The sequence below is a fragment of the Anabrus simplex genome, chromosome 4, assembly GCF_040414725.1.
Source record: "Anabrus simplex isolate iqAnaSimp1 chromosome 4, ASM4041472v1, whole genome shotgun sequence".
NCBI lineage: Eukaryota > Metazoa > Arthropoda > Insecta > Orthoptera > Tettigoniidae > Anabrus > Anabrus simplex.
Window position 1 is genome coordinate 415370974 of NC_090268.1, and position 21862 is coordinate 415392835.

The following is a 21862-nucleotide window of genomic DNA, read 5'->3' on the forward strand; positions in this document are numbered from 1 at the left end:
TGGTCTTTTTCCTTTTACTTCTCTTTCGTATTCTCTTCTTGCAGTCCTGCTTGCACTCATCCTTCTTACATGGCCAAACCACTTGGCTTGCTTTCTGAATCCTCTGTAGTAGGGAGTCTCCTATCCCCACCTCCTCTCGCACTTTTTCAAGCTTATGCCATGTAATTACTACTTGTAGGATGTTCAATAAAGGCTTAAAACTGGGCCATAATGCTACAAAACACACCCTATGCAATTTTTGAAAGTGTAAACTTTTGGTCTCCTAGTGAATACGGAGTATAATGCGTAAACATGCACACTTTAAGTAGCTGTGAGGAAACAGTGATTTCTCAGAGCAGTAAGGATTTAAATTCTCCATTAGTTCTGACTAGGATTGGCAGGTGTCCCATTTCTTATAAAATTTCCCGTATCTGAAAGTCTGAAGCACTGTCCTGTTTTAATAGCATACGGGAAACCCTTTTGTCCCATATTACAACTCACTTCTACCACAGTTAAAATTAACTATTTACAGTAGCATTTGCCAATCCTGCATTTTGGTTGGTACGCCAAGGTTGTACACTCTCGCCGCTCCTTTTTAATATCTATTCTGACATCATTTTTAAAGAAACTTTGCATGATGTTGAACTGGGGGTGAAAGTAAATCGTGTTTTGATCAATAATATTAGATATCAGTGTTCTCCCTAGGCCCTTTCCAATAGGCCTTTTCACTGACCGCCCGGCTATCATAACCGTGCTAGTTACATAATATTTCAAGCGGCTTTACGTCGCACCGACACAGATAGGTCTTAAGACGACGATGGGTTAGGAAAGGGCTAGGAGTGGCAATGAAGCGGTCGTGTCCTTAATTAAGGTACAGCCCCAACATTTACCTAGTGTGAACATGAGAAACCATGCAAAACAAACTTAGGGGCTGCCGACAGTGGGGTTCGAACGCACTATCTCCCGAATGCAAGTTCACAGCTGTGCGCTCCTAACCACACGGCCAACTCGCACGGTTTACGTAATATTAATATATATTTGAGTCATTGTGTGTTCCAAATTTAAATTATTTAAATGAAAATTCTGTAATATTGTCAGCATAACTGCACAAGTTACATGTTTAGCTTATCAAGTAGTGTCATGCGTCAGCAGTGTCTGTATTAGCGTGGAATCGCATGCGAGCACTTGATTCTGTGGGACGTAACAAACTTGTCTGGCACTCCACAGCATCCGAGTGATTATGAACGAGTAGCAGAACACGAGAAATTCAAAATACTCTCTTAGGTTTTCTTCATAAAAACACTAAAATAGTTCAATTTTGCAGTTAATGTTTACCTGTCTAATATAAAACGAAATTTTATCACTAATTTTTTACGTAGTATTTCCCGCCCTGCTACTCATTTCTGCCACCCAGTAGACGAAAATTTCTGGGGAGAACACTGGATATGCAGATGACACTCAGATTCTGTGCAACACTACAGAAGGCCTTCAAGAACTCCTGAACAGAATCCATGTCAAAGGTTTACAGTATGGTCTCAATATAAATGTAGCAAAAACTAAGTTAATGGTATTTAGCAGAAATAGTAATGCAAATGTCATCTTGTCATTAAACAACCATAAAATAGAACAAGTCCACCAGTTCAAGTACCTCGGCAGCATAATAACAGACAGTATGGATTCAGATACGGAAATCAGATGCAGAATTGAGAACGCTAGATCTGCATTTCACAGGATGAGCTCTTTGTTCTGTAATAATCATCTGAATCTGAAGCTCAGACAGAGATTAATGAAGTGCTACATCTGGTCAGTACTGTTATATGGAGCAGAAACATGGACCTTAAAAGCCACAAGTATCAAACTACTTGCCACCTTTGAAATGTGGTTGCACAGAAGAATGCTTAGAATACCCTGGACAAATATGATAACAAACGAAGTCCTAAGGAAAGCTATGACGAAGCAAGAACTAATAACAACTATAAAAGTTTGCAAAATAGCTTATCTAGGCCACATATTAAGAGGATACAAATATGGCTTCATAAAACTCATTCTCCAGGGTAAAATAGAGGGCAAACGGCGAGTTGACAGACCAGAGATAACATGGTTACACAACATAAAGCAGTGGACCGGTGTTGAGACAACTGAGAGACTCTTCCGACTGGCAGAAGACAGAAAAACTTTCTCCTGAGTAATCGCCGACGTCTGGGCAACCGGATATGGCACTTGAAGAAGAAGAAGAATTCTTCACCTAGTGATTCTGCACCATGATCGAAATGTGTAGTAAGTGTGCAAACCGCCGGCGCTGAGCCTAGAGTGGGACTCGCAAGAGTGACACACAGAGGTATATGGTTGATGTCAACACAACAACGAAACTCTGTATTCTTTCATTTTCAAATGGTTTAGAAGAAATTATTAAAGCTGGCAGTTTGTGTTTTGCTATGGTGGGGTGAGAGTAAAAGTGTTCATACTAACGTTGTTATAATGTGTGATTCCCCGAAAGCAAAGAACAAAATACTTTGCGTTTATATGAAAAAATGGGAAGATCAGTTTAACAATATTTGTTTCAAGACAAAATGTGTTACTTGTAATCGGGTTTTCTCAATTGGACATAGAGGTGAAAGTTACTTTAAGTAACACATTTCGACTGTACTCCATAAACGTTTTGTGAGACAAACAACCACAGCCTCTAAAATAACAAATAACAAAGAAGGGAAATTTCGGGCGAATTAGCTGGGCAGTCAGGGCCGCGCAGCTGTGAGCTTGCATCCGGGAGATAGTGGGTTAGAACCCCAGTATCGGCAGCCCTGAAGATGGTTTTCAGTGGTTTCCCATTTTCACACCAGGCAAATGCTGGGGCTTTACATGTAATAAACCGCCAGACTATCAACTTTACTTTTATGCAATCTTACTACTTGTTGTATAACAATCTGTTGTTTTATCCATTGTACTTATTTTAGCACCCTTCTAATGTTAATTTTGTTAATACTTCCACTATTATATCTCATCACATTGTATTTTCAAACCATCATTGTTATTTTTTATGTTATTTTACTTCAAATCTCTTCAAGATTTTATAATTATTCATTTCATTACTACATGTTATTTAGACGCTTATTTTTAATTTAAGGTTAAGACTATGGCTGATGATGCCTTCAGAGAAGGCGAAACATGTACCACTATTAGCTAACAAATTTATGTAAATCATCCAAGACGATTTTGTATTGATTAGGTGGTCTAATAAATAACTTAATGTTATTATTTCATTCAAATGCTGGGGCTGACATAAAGCAGGTTGTAAAAAAAAAAAAAAAAAAGGGAAATTATGACAATAGTATCATTGCTGCTGAATTAGCATTCTGCTACCACAACGTTCGGCATAATCTAAGTTATAATAGTTCGACAGTGGCATGAAACTAATCACGTATGTTTTCACCAACGACTCTCCAATTGTGTCAAAATTAAGTTGGAGGGGCATGCAAATCCAACTGATGAGCCCAAATGGCACATCTGGACGGAACTCTGCAAACACACATGGCCTAACCACCCATAAGCTATTCCTGTGAGTTTTAGATCTGCAGCCATTTAAGTGTTTTTTTTTATTGTATCTCCGTGGGGAGTACATATTTTTTGGAAACGGAGAATTTACTTCTCTTTTGGCAGGTTAGCAATCCCTATTTGCTAACACGGCAGGACCACGCAGTTATCTGCCAATGTTAAGCAGAGTCTTGGAGGGGCATGCCAATCCAACTGACAAGCCCAAATGGCACGTCTGGGCAGAACTCTACAAATGCACACAGCCTAACTACCCAAAATATGGTTCTATTAGTGCGACTTTTGTGATACAATGTCAAAATTGAGGTCCAAGTTCATTTGTAGGAAAGATCATTTTTTTCGGTCAGGAAGTTAAGTCATTAATAGATTAAACCTTCTGAATGAAGTGAAATCTAACCTAAAGAGCTTCTACAATGTTGCTTAAGGAAGAAGGAAAGTTCATAGTCCTGAATTCTTCAAAAAAATATTTGGTCGGGAAGTTAAGTCATTAATAGATCAAACCTTCTAAATGAAGTGAAATCTAACTTAAAGAGCTTTTACAATGCTGCTTAAGGAAGACCATAAGCACATAGTCCTGAATTCATCAATTTGTCCCACCCTGATATATCCTTTCCTGACATGCAGTTTCTAGAAAATTGCACAGATATTTTTATCCGGTAGCGATAAAATGATTAAAAGTGCAACAAAGAAGATATTGCAGCTGCCGGCGGATACTCCAGATGGCATGCTGTACACCGAATAGAAATACATAGGACTCGCTCTTTTTAAAACCTCGTGCTAAGTCTACCTACAATGCATTAATGCCTCCAATATCTTGCTTAAGACTAAAAATCTACTCGTAGTTGCTTCGAGGGCCTCTCACGCGGAGAGTCAGGAATGTATAGAACGCCTCAAACTAACAAACACCGATATTCAGAAAATAACTGCCCAAGAACGGCCTGTATGATGCTAAGAAGATCCGTCAAGAGCTACGAGAACATGAATTCACCTTCTGGTGTTCACTATCACAAAAAGGGCTCGAACTACAACTTTACAAAAAGTCCACACCAGCAAACTCTTGGGTGCAAGATCATACTGGACTGTCTTGTAACGAGTGGAGAGAAGCTACAGTGTCACGTCCATGAGTCGAAGTAAGGACAGTAAAGGAGACGTTAGGTCTCGGAATTAAACACAGGACAGCTATTCTCTCCGAGAATCGAACCTATGTGTAGGAACGTAGGAGGAATAGTGTCTCTGAGTTGAAATAGATAATATAATTAATACAAATGTAAGGAAACATAATATTATAAAGAAGAAATCCTATTCTGTATATTGAGATGTATTGAGTTGTAGCAAGACATGGTGTAACCACAGGAGTAAACATGGAAAGTTAGAGTAGCGATGGAATGCACAAACAAGTGCAAGGTCCAGTATGTCCACTGACAAATAGGAATATTACCAAAGCCACGAGTTATTGTGGTATATAGGGGCTGTTTATGTAAGCCAGCTCTGGAGCTTTCCACAAGGTTAGGGTGTGGCGATACTGAGAGTATAAAAAGGACCGTAAGAGATAAACCGGGGCCTTTCGCCAGCCATCTTCCATCTAGAGAGCACCTCGATTCTCCGCTTGTTGAGGGGAGATGACTTCGTCATTATTAACATTCGTAAGTCCAGTATAGGACTTAGTTAGAATAGGAGGCTTATACATAGTATAAGATCAACTTTGTGATTCTTGCTGCTGGTCAATCAATCAATCAATCAATCAATCAATCAATCAATCAATCAATCAATCAATCAATCAATCAATCAATCAATCAATCGTTCAAATCATTCTTTGGCTGTATATATTGTAATTAGCCAGCATTAAATACTTTTGGAGAGAGAATCTACGATACTTCTTCACACGTAGCTGAATTATCCAGACTCCCTTACCACTCGGGAGCCAACAGACAACATTCTCATTAAAAGGTCGTGGGATCCATTCCGGGTCACGACAACACAGTTTAAAAAAATAAGGGAACATGTTTTTGAACGCATGCCATGCCCCACAAAACAATACCTCACACCCAGGTATATTACCAACTAAACCTTTCTTCTTTACTGTTGAAGTATACAAAAGAACACTGATGGATTCGCGTTTATTTTCAGAACACAAATGGAAATGTTCAAATAGGGCGAAAACAAAGTGATAATAGTCCTCCAGGGTGGATTTTTATCACAGTTGGAGAGCTTCAATATGGTGTCCATCCTCCACGAGCATTTATCACAGCTTGGCACCTACATACCAAGCTCTGTATAAGTCAACGGAGGTCACGTGTGGTATCAGGTCCCATTCTTCAATGAGAGCCTGTTTGAGGTCTTGGAGAATCTGTGGTGGAACATGACGCCCATAAACACTTCTGTCAAGCCTATCCCACTCATGCTCGATGAAATTAAGGTCGGGACTCACTGCTGGCCATTCTATCTCTCGAATGTCCAGTTCTCGCAAGAAAGCTCTGGTGATGCACGCTACATGAGCCCTGGCAATGTCGTGCAAGAGTACGAATTCAGGGCCAACACCGTATGCAGCAACCAACACATGCTGTAGCAGTATCTGCTAGATGTACCCTGCAGTGGTAAGATTACCACAGACAAGATCTGTACGCCATCACTACTGATGCCACCCCACACCATTACAGAACCTTGTCTGAATTGGCTGCCTTCCTGGACAACATTTGGCATGTACTGCTCACCACGGCGTCTCCATACACGTTGACGTCCATCACGCTAAGTCAGGGGAAATCTGGACTCGTCTGTGAACAACACAAGTCACCATCGGCGAAGTTGCTAGTTGACCTGGGTACGGGCAAACAGAAGGCGAGCTGCACAATGTTGCTGCGTTAAACGGGGCACTCGAACAGAACGCCTGGGTCATAAGGACACTTCTTTTAACCTGTTCCTTACGGTCTGGTCAGACACTGTGACTCCAGTGACCCTCCTGAGGTCTTGTTGCAGTTCTCTGGCAGTTGCTGAACGACGCCGCAATGCGGAGATGGTCAGATATCGGTCATCGGTTGTCACACGTCCACGACCTTATCCAACCAACCCTCCTTGTGAACTGGCCTGTCTCACTGCAGCGATTCCACAGCGTTGAATAACTGACAGAGACACACTGAGTTCCACAGCAAAATGACGAAAAGTCCATCCTTCCTGGATCAAAGTGATGGCCCTTGCGACTTGAATTTCATTAAGATGTCTCATGGGATGTGCTGGTTTATGTACAACGTGCTAAAATTACCACAGTAGTCTGTGTAACTCACGACGACACATGGACACACCGCTATTCACTTTGTTTTGAGGGGTCACCTGATAGTAAATGCATGGCTATGCCTACAGATGGAGTATAACTTTGATTTGACATACCCTGAGTAGCTACGGTCTCAAGGTATGCTGTACAACCACTGGAACCCCATCTATCAAATTAACGATCACATACCAGACGTTACCAAACATGTTCCACTAATTTTTTTGAACTGTGTATAAAAATGACTGCTAATGTTTCAGCGGTGCGCTCGGTGCCACGCAGATCCCTGGACAACAAGCTCTGTTGGTATTGCCACAGAGAGAAAGAAACTCTTTGTCATGTCCTGGGATTCTACAGACGTGGGGAGCTCCTAAGAAACACGCGGCACCACCAGATCAGATCCTTCATTGCCGTAGAACTGAGAAGAAGGGATTCAATGTACATGAAGAGGTACATGGATTTGCCATAAACGGTAGTTTGCAGAGAATTGACATCATAGCCTTTAAAGACAACAGTTCTCAAGGATTCATCGTAGATCCGACTGTCAGGTTCAAGCACCATAGCGGTCAGCGAGAGGAGGTCAATCTAGAAGAGATTAAAACATACAAACCCACTATCCCTTACTACAAATCTAAATACCACCTTCAGGAAATTGAAATAGGGATAATGGTCGGAGCTCGCGGTACTGTACCTCGTCATTTTGCCGCCACGTGGAAGCGCTTCCAACTCCAATGAAGCTTGTCCCTGAAATCGTGACTCTCATCCTCCGAGGCTCCATCAAGATCCTGAGACACCACCTCTACAGCTCTGAAATGCTGCACTAATTATACTGTTTATAATTTAGAGTTTTCTTCAATTAATGGAAGTATAAAAAAAAAAATTGATATGTTTTGCCTTGTTCTTAGTGGCAGCCTGTAAATACAGGAGGTTGTTCCTAAATAAATGGAAATGTATATATAATAAATTGTGCATATCAAATGTTATATGTGATCATAATTACTACTGATCTTAATTATTGCAACTCACATAGGATTGAAAGAAATGCATAAAATTATTCTACTAGCACAAAGTTTGAACCTCCAAACACAACACAACATTGGCCCAGTAACACCCTCAACCATGGAGAAATCTGTTGGAGCAGTTCTTATACCATAATATTTCAGTTTCGACACAGTTTCTGATAACACTTACAAACTTACTGGATGATAATGAGATGTTTTCATGTTAGATTATAAACTGTAGGTTGCATACATCCAAAGAAATAGGGGCAGGTGATTCACCCAGTATACTGCGACCACGTGCAGAAGTGCCAGAGCAAAAATATATGTTAATAGGGTTGTAAATAACAAAAAACAAGAAAAGGAAGAAACAGCTTACACTTTCTCCATTTTTATTAGGCATAGGTGAACAGGAATCGTACTGATGAAATAAGAATGTATTGACAAATTAGGATCTCATCCTTTCAAAAGCGTTATGTATGTAAGGAGGAAAAGAGGCAGAATGATTCATGGACACAAAGCAACATAAATATTGGAAAGGAAGAAACAAGTGTCAAGTGTATTCTTTTTCCATGTTCATCTCTTTATCGACACGTGGAAAGCAATATAAAAACATGTAAAACTTGCACCCGAAATTTTTATGAAAAGCAAGGTGCTATTTATGTGCTCTTCTCACAGAAATGAAGTGTAACCAAGGGTTTGTAATTATGCCCCGTTCACAGATTTAAATCATTATTCGAATGTGCGTTTATCTTAAAAAGTTATTTCAGTGCAGGCGGCAGTAATACGTTGTTTCATATCACCTGGTGAATTCGGTATGTCAGTAGGCTGGTAAGGATGATAGAGATGTCTTTTAGTTTTCCCTAGAGAAAAAAATTTAAAGGGGTCAAATCTGGTGAATGGACCGGCCAAGGCACAGGTCCCATTCATCCAATCCAACGATTTGGAAACAACTGGTGAAGACAAGCTATAGTGTGTCGTGCACTATGCACTGGACAGCCATCATGCTGATACAGGTTCCTCCTAATCTATCTGCAGTGGAGTGTCTTCTAGCATCTTTGGAAGTTTAGGAGGATGAGATACTTTTCAGAATCTAGTGTTCCTTCCATATAAAAAAGGGCCTACAGCAATTGATGATGCTATCCAATTCTCAAGATACAATTTTACGAAGTATGTAATAGTATTAAGTGTTGTTCTTTTAATTTTATGCCTATCTTTCAAGGAACTGAGGATGTCTCCATAAGAGACTAAACATGTAATATATGAGATATATGAGATAAAGTGTTGAGGGGCCCATGAGCTCATGGTTCACTGTTCCACACTACACAAATTCCATGGACGGTGATGTTCCACCTAACAAAGCCAATTATATACAGACCAACAGTGTATGTTTCGGAGTTTTACTTGGCTATGATTTGTAAATGTTGCTTCAACACTAAACAAGATACATGATAAATTTGGCATATCTTGTCTTTATGCATATGTAAAAAAGTCAACACAATACTCAAAATCATTTCCATTCAGCTCTTGATGAAGACAGACATGATACGGATGGAACTTATGGCGGTGGAGAACACTCTCTACACTTGTCTGACTCATGCCACTTCCTCATGCAATTGCACGGCAACTAATGTGCGGATCTATAGCAACAGCAGTTAGAACATTAATTTCAATCTCTTTTTTTTTTCTATTTGCTTTACGTCGCTTCGACACAGATAGGTCTTATGGCGACGATGGGACAGGGAGGGCCTAGGAGTGGGAGGGAAGCGGCCGTGGCCTTGATTAAGGTACAGCCCCAGCATTTGCCTGGTGTGAAAATGGGAAACCATGGAAAACCATCTTCAGGGCTGCTGACAGTGGGGCTCGAATCCACCATCTCCCGAATACTGCATATTGGCCGCACTTAAGCGACTGCAGCTATCGAGCTCGGTAATTTCACCCTCTTCTCCAGTCATTCCTTTCTCTTACATTTTCTAGGTGTTACACTTCCAGCTTCACGTAACGGGCTGAAGAGGTTCACAAATAATTGTCAAGATGGATGACGTCTATTGGTGATGATGATGCTTGGTGTTTAAAGGGGCGTAACATCTAGGTCATCGGCCCCTAATGGTATGACATGAGACGAAATGAATGTAAAATTAAAAGTACAAATTCCTCCGCTGACCAGATTTCAAAATGTGATGACGAAGAATGAATAGATGGAAATGAAGTTAAAACAATCAGTGGATCCGACCCGTAATGCCTCACATTCACAGAAACTGACATAAAACAAGAGTGTTACTGACCAAGGGACTGCTTCTATAGCATATTACTGAATCGATGATGCTTGCAGTCTAAAGGGGTCCAAAATCCAAGTCATCGGCCCCTCATAATGGTATTTATCGCTAGGAAAGTAGAACCATGGTATTTGCCATGTTGCGGTACTAATCAAAAGTAGCGTAGACTCGCGGTATTTCACACATTATGGTACTACTCACAGGTAAAGAAATTCGCACACGTAATACAGACCTATGGTGTTTTGCACATTGCGGCGCCATTTACAGGCAACGCAAACCTATGGTGTTCATCACAGAAGTGTACTTACCACAGGGACTTGTACTATCCTGTGGTGTTCCTCACAGAGTGGTTACTAATCATAGGCAAGCCAGAACCATGGTGTTGACTCACCTATGGTGTCGCTCATATAGTGGTACTAATCACAGGTACTGTAAAAGCTGGAAGCGCACTCTGTTGCTACTAATCACAAACCTATTTTGTACCTAACATAGCAGTACTACGCACAAGTAAAAGCGACCCATGGTGTTCCCCGCGTGTTGGTACTAAGTACAAGTAGTCTCATGGTCCTAATTTGATCATCCCTTGGTCACCCCTTTTAGTCGCATCTTATGATAGGCAGAGGATACCGTGGGTGTATTCTTCGTCTGCGTCCCCCACCCACAGGGGGTAGAGAGAGAGAAAAAAGAAAAAAGAAGGGAGCTGTCACTTCGAAAAATGAAGTAACGGACGAAGAAATGCAAGGGCCACGAAGCGCGTGAAAATGAAAGACTCCCTAGCCCTCGGAAACCTAATAGCGTCGGGGTCAGAAAAGAACAAGAAGTGACCAAGGAAGGTCGGACAGGATAGATGAAAGGGAGGAGCCTGGCACAAGGAAGTGGAAGTAATGCCAAACCGCTTACAACAGGCAGGGGATACCATGGGTGTATTCTTCATCTGCGTCCCCCACCCACAAGGGGTGATGCCTATTGGGATATCATTTCTTGTACAGAGCACAAGAACGAACAGCATTCTTACAGCATTGGTAAACACCATCTTCCAGCACATCCCACTTCTTGAACTATCACAAAGTAACTGAAGAGGAAGTCACAATGCAATTAGTGTACTGTAAAGGAAACAGTACCTAAAAACATCATAGCCCCATAACTAAGCAGCTGAATGGAGGAGACAACTGTTAATATTTACAATTTTCAAGTTTTATTTTGGTTACACTTTACTTCTGGAAAATGGCACATCAATAGCACCTTCCCTTTCATAAAGATTTGGGGTACAAGTTTTAGATGATTTGCCCTTATACAAAGACAGGAACATACAACACAATGATAGGTGGCCTGGCATTGTATTTATCCAATTACCTGTTCCTTTTCATCATTTATGCCGGCCTCGCAGTGTAGGAGTAGCGTGCCTGCCTCTTACCTGGAGGCCCCGGGTTTGATTTCCGGCAAGGTCAGGGAATTTTACCTGCATCAGAGGGCTAGTTCGAGGTCCACTCAGCCTACGTAATTACAACCGAGGAGCTATCTGACGGTGAGATGGTGACCTCGGTCTAGAAAGCCAAGAATAATGGCAGAGAGGATCCATCATACTGACCACACGACACCTCGTAATCTGCAGGCCTTCGGGCTGAGCAGCAGTCGCTTAGTAGGCTATAGCCCTTTGAGGTGGTTGCGCCATGCGGGGGGTGGTTCATCATTTATATTGACTGTTAGAATCCTTTTATCCTTTTGTGTTCCAATCTTTTACCACTTGTATTCCTCTTTATAATTTTTGTGTTTGTTTTCTTCTTATCAGACTGAGGATCTTTCAAGTGGTCCCTCAATGCGTGTTGACGCCCATCCTCCTGATGAAGGTAGGAAGCAAAAATGAGCTCAATCAATCACTACTGTCACTTGTTTGTTACTTCCCAATGATTATGTTCTAGCAGCAATAAGGTTTTATGAATTCTCCACAGTAACAGAGCAAATGAGCAACTTCTTCAATTTATCTGCGAGTGAAATCTAGTGTTAGTTTAAATATGATCACTATTTGTATGACTGTTATCCAGATTCACTCTTTATTTTTATTTTTACACAGAGACATTATGTTTTTAATTCTTAGTACCTTTAATAATAATAATTCTAGATTCTGTAAACAAGAAAAAAGTATGCAAACTACCCATTAAAAATTAATTTAATTATTACATCAGTAGACAGATATCGGTTGTCTTTAATGTGGAACATTACCAAGTGTTCATGCCTAGAATTCATTCAAAAATGTGAATGATATGATTTTTAGGTGGTGGGGGTGATTTCAAAAAGGCACAACAAAGGGATTACAAACTCTCCCTTGACAATAATTATGAGAAACAGTGTTAATACCTTGAGAATGAAGTTTTTGTTTGAGAGATGTGAAAATGAAAGACTCCCACGGGTTGAAAGTGAACAAGAGTTGACCAAGAAAGCTTGAATCTTGTTCAAAAAATAATTCCTGAAGCTGTAGTACTGTTATCCCTTACATCAGGGTTTCACACACTTTTTGTATCTGAGGATCCCTCACCAAATCGCATGCATGCCCAAGGATCCCTTAAACGTGGAACACAATTCAGTGAACAAAAGACACATTTTTGTAATGCTATCATGTTTAGTTTTATATTAAACACAAACCTTTTATTTATTTTCCTTTAAACTTTAATTTGACTTCATTTACAGTTCATAAATATACTTCCTAATTACATAAAAATTATAAAACAATGACACACTTGATTAATATTTACAACAGTCATCTGGAAACTTATTTGATAACAATGACTTGGTAAAGATTTGTTGGATCAATGAGACAGAGATAAGCGTAATCATTTGAGTCGAAGTTCAGCTTCTATATTACCTATGTTTCTTTACTTTGTTTTCATTTGTGTGAGAGGAGAAAATGTACACTCACACAAGTAAGTCATTAAACACAGTACTGCCTTTCTGGAAATGGCAGGGTATAGGGGATATGCATGGATATAGAAATAGATCAGAGTCGTGTAGATGCATTAGAGGGTCTTCATAGTCACAGGATACTTTGTTTTGTTGATATTCTTCAAAGGAGGGCAGTTTATATCCATTTTCCAAGAAGAGGTCTCTGATCCATGAGGTGTTCTCAATTAAAGGCACAAAATATTGTCTGAATGTGGATCCTACCAATTCCAGGTGTTTTTACCATATCACTTATTGTACACTGGTAGGATTTCCTTGCTTCCAGATAGAAATGCATAAAAGTGTAAGGAAAGAATCAAATTTGGTTTTACCAATTCGACGTGCTCATATATGGTACTCATTTTCTTTATTGCTCCATCAATTTTATCTTGGACTATGAAGAGACTTCAACGCTCAGATAGGCAAAGAAAGGAAACATAGAAAAGTCGTGGGAGATTACCCAGCACACAGAAGAATGAACAGAAATGGCGAAAGACTGATTGATTACTGTAGACAATTCAACCTGAAACTCATGTCCACATATTTCAAAGCTCCCCCAAAATTGAAGAAAACCTGGGTCTCTCCTAACACAATGTTGGGTGAATTTCAGATTGACCATGTTGCAATAACAGCACAAAACCAGAAAGAAATCCTAAATGTCAAAGTAAGGAAAAGCCTGAACATTGATTCGGATCACTATCTCTCTGAGATAAAAGTAAGATTCCAGCCGAATAGATCTAAACCGAGATAGCAAAGGAAGCCCAGGATCATTATAGAGACTCTGGAACAGAATAAATTGGAATACCAACAGAACCTCTCCAAACTAAGGATGACCAACTGGGATGAAATCAGAGACTCCATGAACAAAGCTGCTGAAGGTTTGGGGAATCCTCCAAGGAAGCGGAAACATAGATGGTGGAACGAAAAATGTGACGATGCATTAGAAAGTAGACTAAGGGCCTGGAAGAGATGGCATTCGAACAGCAACAGCGAGAACTTGGAAGACTTCAAGGAAGCAAGGAAGAGAACAGCTAGGACCATAAGAACAGAGAAGAGAAAATATGACAGGAATAGGATAGAGAAGATAGAAGAGGAATTTCAAAGGAACAACACCAGGGAGTTCTACAAAACCTTCAAAGAAGACCTAAAGGGATACACACCACCAAATCTGTGCTTCAGACGAACAGACGGTAGCATAGCAACAAATGATAAAGAAAACTGCCAGCTCTTGGCTAACTACTTCCAAACGCTGCTCAACTGTGAAGAACCGCATGAAAGATTGCCTGTCCTGAAACTATCCAATGAGAATCCAAATTCCAAACCACCAAGTCTAGATGAGATAAAATGTATAATCACAGAGCTTAAAAACAACAAAGCACGAGGGGAAGATGGCATTGTGGCAGAAATGTGGAAGATTGGAGAAGTGGTTGCATAAATAATACTGTTACAAGTGAACTATGTAGTGCGAGTGGAATGTATTTTTTTTTTTTAAGACTTTAATTGTAAAATATGATATTATGTTTTATTTATTATGACCTAACCTGTACTGTTATTTGTAGAGCATAAGATAACGTAATGACCTAACCTGTACTGTGTAAGATTGGTGACGTGCATTTGTAAATAGTAGAATTCTGTTCTATAGTTCCTGGAAAGATCCAGAAAGTTTCATAACTTTTGTACAGGGTGTGTTACTTTGTTTGTAATGTATTCTAGAAAATATTTCTGACTGTTCTGGAAATACGACATTCGCGATCAGGCGTATTCTAGAATGTTAGTCAAAGTTCACGATCGAAAGTAAGGTTGTGATTGGTGAGTCTAGGTGGCGATAGGGAACTCGTGCACGCTGATTGGCTGCCTCCAAGGCCAGAATTTCCTATATATAGTGAGCGAGGCAGTGTTCGAATGAATTCTGTATCCTGAATTCGGTCGGTCTTGGTCTATCTGCCTGCAAGCAGCCTAGCTAGTTGACGTCCCCCGGTTTCCGGGATGGCACACTCCTCGGGTAAGCACTCTTGAATTCCTTTCCTGCTAAAATTTTGGTAATGTTCCGATGTGCTTTTCATACACGAGTCTGCCCTAACCTCGCCTAGATTCACCAAATTAGTTACTTATGACGCCTTAGTTTTTCAGCTGGACTTAACTGTTCGTTTCCGAGGCATTCCCATTTCTTGTTTCACTAAAATATGTATATTGTAGTTTAATATTATTTCCCTTGGGGTTTGCCTCTGGTAGTTCTGTATCACTTGAGGTAAGCTAGACTTTGGATAACCTGTAAATTGCATTGTACTACTGCATTGGTAACTAGATGTATAGTTGTTTTGAAATTTGAATTTACACTGGTACGAAATAAGCTATGTATATCACTGAACTTATAGCTCGTAACTTGGAATGTATTTGTAAAATTATTTTGTAAATAATATTTTTCAAATCTAAGGATCACGGGGATTTATTTCGGAATCCGCTATCTAAGCCATGTCCATGCCTTTGGTAGGTTCCCAGCCCTTCCATCTTCCCGTTTTGTCGTTCACTAGTTGGCCCTACTGATATTTACGTACATGTTTTGTTGGAGATCCGAGTAATGACAGCTACTGTTTTTCCGAGTGTGTAGTGATTTCTTATATTGTGTAGTTTGCTCTTACCTTCCCCTTTTAACTCTGTTTGTGCCTTGTTTTGTGTTACCCCTGTAGTCTGAGGTAGCAAATACATCACCTCATAAAAGAGATTTGGAAAACTGAAAGGATTCCAAACGATTGGAAATGTGCGCTTATCCACCCACTCCACAAGAAAGGTAGCCGAATGGATATTAATAACTACAGAGGTATCTCTTTACTTTCAGTTGCGCACAAAATATTCTCCAAAGTGCTACTGAACAGGGTTGAAGAACAAATAGACTCCCTCATTGGAGAATACCTCAAGGGTATTCTAAGGACTAGAGCATTGAGGGGCCAGAACACAGTGGTAATCTTCGTCGATTTCCAAAAAGCATATGACTCAATTGACAGACAGACATTATTTAATATCCTAGAAGAGTTTGGAATCAATAGGAAAACGAGAGAAATAATAAAACAAACCCTGACAGACACCATCTCAAAAATTAAATTTGCTGGAGAAATCTCTGATCCATTCCAAATAAAGACAGGAGTCAGACAAGGAGATGGATTATCACCCATCCTGTTTAACATTGTATTGGAGAAAGTCATAAGAACCTGGGAAAACTCTCTGAAAGTAGAAGGCACACAGGGAATTCATCTTGGGCACAAGGGACAAAACTTGGAAATTAAATGTCTGGCTTTTGCTGATGATCCTGCTCTCTTAGCTCAAAACAGAGAGGGTGCCCAAAGGATGCTGGAGCTTCTTCATGACACTGCTAAGAAAACAGGTCTCAAAGTCTCCTACGAAAAGATGAAGTACATGGAGTACTGACATCAGGGAGAGAAAAGCATGGAAGTAAAGTGCAGAAAGGTTAGAAGAGTAGAAAAGTTTAAGTATTTGGGAGAACTGATCCAACCCAATGGACTAGACAAGGAGGCAAACAAGGAAAGAGCTAGAAAATTAGAACTGGCCTACAGACTGACACAGAACAGGTACAATAAACAGGCAATATCCTACAAAGCCAAAATTAAACACTACAACGCTGTTGTAAAACCAGAGGGGCTGTATGGTTCAGAATGCCTTATATTAAATAAAAAAAGGGGAACTTCAAGAAATTGAGAAGAAGGAAAGAAAAATTCTGAGGAAAATTCTTGGACCTCAGAAAACGACGGATGGTATGTGGAGGAAAAGGAGAAATGAGGATCTCTACAAGTATTCCGAAAAGATTACGGACACAATGCAAAAACAAAGACTGAAATTTTGCGGACATCTCGTCAGAATAAATGACAACCGCCTGACTAAAAGGATATTTAAATATATAATTGGATTGAGGTGGACAACAAAATGGGTGGAGGAGGTTAAGAAGGATGCAGAAGAAATTAAAATAACATCAGAATTGATCCTCAACAGAAAGAAATTTAGAACTCGAGTAGATGACCACAAATTCCATGAAGAGCAGCGGAAGAACAGGCCCAAATTTGTAATATCTGAGGAACAGAGAAACATAAGGAGTGAACGAATGAAGAAGTTCTGGGAAGAGAAAAGAAGAAGGCTGGCCAGAAAGCATTAAGTTTCACGCGGTCCACAGTTGGCCAAATTCGGAGGCAAGAAGAAGACTTGAATTCAGTTCATTCAAGTGACTGAATATGTCTGCTACATAAGCAAGTCTCATAAGCCATGAGAAATCCTTAAAGAAGTCTTTGAATAGCATATTGCGTCGAGAAGAAAAGGTCTATCTTCATCTCTCAGTTCAAACAAGCGAGTCAACATTTTGCTTCTCGACAATTATCAGGGGGCACACTTGACTGCGCTGGTGCAACTAGCTGTGTACCATACCAAACTACCAAAGAAGACACTCCATGCCATCTATCCCCCAAGACATAGTTACTAATTTTTTTTTGCAATTGGCTTTACTTTATAAGTTAAGAAATTCATTTTCCCGTATTGAACTGAGATTCACAATTAGAATTAAAAAGGTTCAACCTATTCAATACAAAATGTGTTGTACAAGGTGTTCACAACATATTATTTATTATTACTAGTACCGGTTTCGACGCTTCATGGCGTCATCAGCTAGAAATCACAAAGTGGGCAAAGTACATGTCATAAAAGTTGTATAGATAATACATACATTGCTAAGTACAAATGATAGGCTGTTTTCTCATTAAAAGCTAGAAGAATGATGTGTAAAATATGGTGATATAATATAACACATACAGGCGTTATAGTCTAATGAGCCAGGTGTGTATTGTGCAATAAAATTGGTCTGATGAATGAGAATAAAAGTCTTCATATGATAATAAAACGATGCAGTAAAATTGTCCACTCTTCTATTGTTGTTCAATGGAGACATATATAAGTCCAGGTCCAGTGTTGTATGCAGTTGGCACGACCATAAAATATTTGTCTAAGGCCGGGACACCTGACGTTGAGAGGTTGAATAAGGTTGATTTTTAAGGTTGTCTCAGCTCAACGTGGGTGGTGAAGCTTAAAAGGAACAAAAAACTAAGTTAATGAAATGGATAGCTATGAATGGGATCACGGCCGAGTATGATAGGAGATGAGACTCACCTTGTTTAGCGTGCTGGTTGTATGTTGTGAGAAGAGTTGTGGACGAGTGAGATGGGTGTAAGTTGAGCGAGTGTGAAGGTAGGGTGGGAGGAGCGGGAAGGGGAGGGGGAGAAGAAGAGAGGAATGGAATGGAAGGCGGAGTTCAAGGCGGGTCAGGGGGGTGGAGTGGCGGTGGTGTGGGACATAGAAGAGTGTTTTTGAGAGTGTAAAAGATCGATTTCTTCTCCGTGATTTTAATACCTCTAAAGACTTCGATTAGAAAATCGAAAAGGGTATTAGTTTTTTCTGAAATTTCATTAAGGTTTAGATTAGGATTGAAAAATTGATCTAAGTGAATAAAACAGTTTTCCGTAACATGGAGTAAAGGGCCTTTGTTTATGTTTTTGAGAATTTCTAGGTCTTGTTCTATGGTAGTGAAATTATGCTTTGAGTCATGTATGTGTTAGCCCATTGCAGAAAACCTATTATACTTAATGGCATTGACGTGTTCAAAGTATCTAACTTTGAAGCTTCTCCCGGTCTGTCCAATGTCTGAGGAAAAACAGTTATTGCATTGGAAACGGTACTGATTTTGCGTGAATGTCGGATTTGTTTATTGACTTGGTATTGTGAACTATATCCATATTTCTATTGTTGGTTCTGTACGATATTTTAATATTATGTTTCTTAAAGATGTTGGTTGCACTGTGTATGTTTTCATTAAAAGTGAAGGTGGCGTATAGGGCAGGGTTAAGTCTTTCTTTGGTTAATGTTGTCTTTAGTCTACGTTTACATTTGTTGATAACGCGTTCTATGAATGAAGAATTATAACCGTTATATTTAGTGATGGCACGTATGGTATTCAGTTCTTTCTTTAGGTTTTCCTTGGATAACGGTATTTTTAATGCACGGTCTACCATACTATAGTAAGTGGCGCACTTGTGTGCGTGTGGGATCTTTTCTGATAGTTGTCGCTGTTTGTGTTGGTTTTCTGTAGATATTATATTCTAGTGAAGAAGGAAGTCTCTTGATTGTGAGGTCTAAAACTAAAAATCTATATGAGGCACACCCTGAGACAGCGCACATACTTTCCAAAGCTCAATGGGACATATTCCAAACTAAACTCACGGAATAACTATTCCAAAATACTGGAGCAAAAGCAAGCAACACATGAGAAGAAACTTAATAACCTTAAGAATAACGCAAGGCCAATTACAAAAATTTCTAATAAATCGAGTACCCATAACCAAGAGTCTTTGATAGAACATTTTCACCCTCCAGTAGCTAACTTAACAAAAATAAAACTTTCAGACAAGGAAAATGATATCCTTGAAAAAGGACCAAAACACAATTGGCCATGTCCAAATAAGGTTAATATCGCTACCACACTAGTCATGGAGTATGAAACAGCTATAAATAAAATGCCTTTAGACTTACAAGATGAGGTCAGATTAGACGTTAAATGGACATTAAACAAAATCCATAACCTAAAAAACAAAAACAACACCAACTAATAGTAGTATACACAAAGAAACCTTCGCAGAATGAGAACACATTGCCAAACTCGCGAAGAAAATTAAAGATCACGACCTTATCATCACAAAAGCTGATAAGGGCAATACAACCGTTATCATGGATAAAAATTATTACATTGAAGAAACAAAAAGTTTTTTCAATAATGGCTCCTTCTCTATAGTTAAAAAAGATCCGACTCAGCAAATCCAACGTCTCCTAAAACAAACTTTAAAAAAATACATCATTTCTTTTCACAGAACAAGAAAAAATGCGATTAATTAACATGAATCCCGGTCTGCCTACCACCAAAGCTTTCCCCAAAATCCATAAGACCGGCGTCCCCATACGCCCCATCATTTCTAGCCCATTATACAAATTGGCCCAATTCATCCAAAAATTCCTTAGTAAAAATTATAAATTTCAGTTGAAAAAATCCGTAAAAAACACTACTGAATTAATCGGAGAACTACATAAATTTAAAATACAACCGTTCCACACCCTTCATTCATTTGATATCAATAACATGTATCCCAGTATTAAAATTAAAAGACTTCTTCCCATAATCCAAAATAACCTAAAAACATATAGTGAGCTACGTAAACTCAAGATCTAGGACTTCATGCAGGTCCTGAAACTAGTGATACACAACAACTACTTCACATTTGACAAATGTATATACCAACAATATGGACTGGCTATGGGGTCGCCGGCCTCAGGAATTTTGGCGGAGATATACATAGATTTCCTAAAAGACACGACAATTAATAACAATAATATTTTCTCAAACATACTTTTCTGGTCCAGATTTGTCGATGACAGTCTGGTTATTCTGGATGACAGAACGGTTAATGCAGCTACCACCCTTAACAATTTAAACAAGATTGATCCTAATATAAAATTTACATTGGAATCCGAGACCATTAACTCAATTTTTTAGACCTCACAATCAAGACTTCCTTCTTCAATAGAATATAATATCTACAGAAAACCAACACAAACAGCGACAACTATCAGAAAAGACTCCACACACCCACACAAGTGCGCTACTTACTATAGTATGGTAGACCGTGCATTAAAAATACCGTTATCCAAGGAAAACCTAAAGAAAGAACTGAATACCATACGTGCCATCGCTAAATATAACGGTTATAATTCTTCATTCATAGAACGCATTATCAACAAATATAAACGTAGACTAAAGACAACATTAACCAAAGAAAGACTTAACCCTGCCCTATACGCCACCTTCACTTTTAATGAAAACATACACAGTGTAACTAACATCTTTAAGAAACATAATATTAAGATATCGTACAGAACCAACAATAGAAATATGGATATAGTTCACAATACCAAGTCAATAAACAAATCCCACATTCACGCAAAATCAGGTGTTTACCGTTTCCAATGCAATAACTGTTTTTCCTCACACATTGGACAGACCGGGAGAAGCTTCAAAGTTAGATACTTAGAACACGTCAATGCCATTAAGTGTAATAGGTTTTCTGCAATAGGCCAACACATACATGACTCAAAGCATAATTTCACTACCATAGAACAAGACCTAGAAATTCTCAAAAACATATACAAAGGCCCTTTACTCCATGTTACAGAAAACTGTTTTATTCACTTAGATCAATTTTTCAATCCTAATCTAAACCTTAATGAAATTTCAGAAAAACCTAATATCCTTTTCGATTTTCTAATCGAAGTCTTTAGAGGTATTAAAATCACGGAGAAGAAATCGATCTTTTACGCTCTCCAAAACACTCTTCTATGTCACACACCACCGCCACTCCGCCCCACTGACCCGCCTTGAACTCCGCCTTCCATTCCATTCCTCTCTTCTTCTCCCCCTCCCCTTCCCGCTCCTCCCACCCTACCTTCACACTCACTCAACTTACCCACACCCATCTCACTCGTCCACAACTCTTCTCACAACATACAACCAGCACACTAAACAAGGTGAGTCTCATATCCTATCATACTCGGCCGCGATCCCATTCTTAGCTATCCATTTCATTAACTTAGTTTTTCTTCCTTTTAAGCTTCACCACCCACGTTGAGCTGAGACAACCTTAAAAATCAACCTTATTCAACCTCTCAACGTCAGGTGTCCCGGCCTTAGACAAATATTTTATGGTCGTGCCAACCACATACAACACTGGACCTGGACTTATATATGTCTCCATTGAACAACAATAGAA

General features: G+C 39.5%; 1 protein-coding gene across 4 annotated transcripts in view; it reads right to left on the reverse strand.

Annotated features, from left to right (window-relative positions):
* Dhod (dihydroorotate dehydrogenase 2) overlaps positions 1-21862 on the reverse strand; it is a 126825-nt gene that overhangs the window by 93532 nt on the left and 11431 nt on the right. The window lies entirely within an intron of this gene.